Source organism: Nematolebias whitei, chromosome 19, assembly GCF_014905685.2.
Source record: "Nematolebias whitei isolate Nwh7 chromosome 19, NemWhi1, whole genome shotgun sequence".
In the NCBI taxonomy this organism is placed as follows: Eukaryota; Metazoa; Chordata; class Actinopteri; order Cyprinodontiformes; family Rivulidae; genus Nematolebias; species Nematolebias whitei.
The window spans coordinates 6,558,863-6,560,642 of NC_056516.1; positions in this window are offsets into that span (position 1 = coordinate 6,558,863).

Consider the following 1,780-nt stretch of genomic DNA (forward strand, 5'->3'; position numbering starts at 1 on the left):
TCGGCAGATTACAAAAATAAGTATTTTAATAGAAAATAAAGAACAAAATAATAGCTGACGTGGCAGCAAGACTTACATGAAAACGGATGGCTCAAAGGGAAACTCAGGGAGGACTCAGGAAACTCAGGGAAGACTCAGAAGACGCAGGAGAACACAGGAGACCCAACGAATACGACCCGACAAAGGAACAACACAGAACAGGAGGCTTATATACAAGGACGAGACCAGACGTGATTACAACAGGTGTGACGAGACAAAGGTGGCAACAATTAAACTGACGAGGAAACACTAGGGAAACAGACACAAACAGAAAACAGCAAATGGTACCATCCTTACACGGGCGAGTCAGGTGGGGCAAACTGCCTGGACAGGGCATCAGGCTTAATGTTCTTGGAGCCCGGGCGAAAGGTCAAAACAAAGTTGAAACGGTTAAAGAAAAGCGACCAACGGGCCTGACGGGGGATCAGACGCTTGGCGTTCCGGAGATAAATTAAGTTATTGTGATCTGTCCAGATCAAAAAAGGTGTCTCAGTGCCTTCCAGCCAGTGCCGCCATTCCTCGAGTGCGAGTAGTTTGACCGCCAAAAGCTCGCGGTTGCCCACGTCATAATTTCGTTCTGCCTGAGAGAGACGACGAGAGAAGAAGGCGCAGGGATGGACCTTGTTGTCCAGAGGAGATCGCTGGGAGAGGACTGCCCCAACCCCAGTGTCAGAGGCGTCCACCTCCAAGATGAACTGGTGCGCGGGGTCAGGATGGCAGAGGATGGGCACCGAGGAAAAGAGGGATTTAAGTTTTGAGAAGGCGGCTTCAGCCTCCGGGGTCCAGTGAAAGGCTCGGTTGGTTGAAGTGAGAGGAGACAGGGGGGTGGCGACACGACTGTAATTCTTAATAAAACGCCTATAGAAATTCGCAAAATCTAGGAAGCGTTGTAACTGCTTTCTGGACTCGGGGGTCGGCGAGTCGACTACCGCCCTGGTCTTCTCAGGGTCGGTTCGGCAATGACCTCCCTCAAAAATAAAACCTAAGAAGGAGACAGTGGAGGTGTTAAACACACACTTCTCAGCTTTAACGAATAATTTGTTCTCCAGAAGCCGCTGAAGAACCGTGCTAACGTGGGCCGTGTGTTGAGCAGGGTCGCGGGAATAAATAAGGATATCATCTAAATAAACGAACACAAAATTACCAATGAAGTCGCGCAGGACGTCATTAACGAGCGCCTGAAAAACAGCAGGGGCATTGGTTAACCCAAAAGGCATAACTAAGTACTCGAAGTGGCCCAGAGGAGTGCGAAAGGTGGTCTTCCACTCGTCGCCCTCTTTAATACGGACGAGGTGGTACGCGTTTCGAAGATCAAGTTTAGAAAAACAGGAAGCAGACTGTAACTGCTCCTGAAGAGAATCAATAAGAGGAAGAGGATATTTATTTTTAATGGTTATGTTATTCAAACCGCAATAATCTATACATGGCCGGAGTGATTTATCCTTTTTAGAAACAAAGAAAAAACCCGCTCCCACAGGGGAGGTCGAGGGTCTAATAATGCCTGAGGCAAGAGATTCATTAATATAGTCAGACATAGACTCTCTCTCAGGACCAGAAAGGTTGTAGAGTCTACTTGACGGCAAGGGGGCGCCAGGTAATAAGTCCATCGCGCAGTCATAGGGACGGTGAGGAGGAAGTGACAAGGCGTGTTGTTTACTAAAGACGGCCGCCAGGTCGCGGTATTCTGCAGGAACCGAGGTAAGATTGATTTCCTCTAAAGGAGGCGTGTCTCGAGAGAACT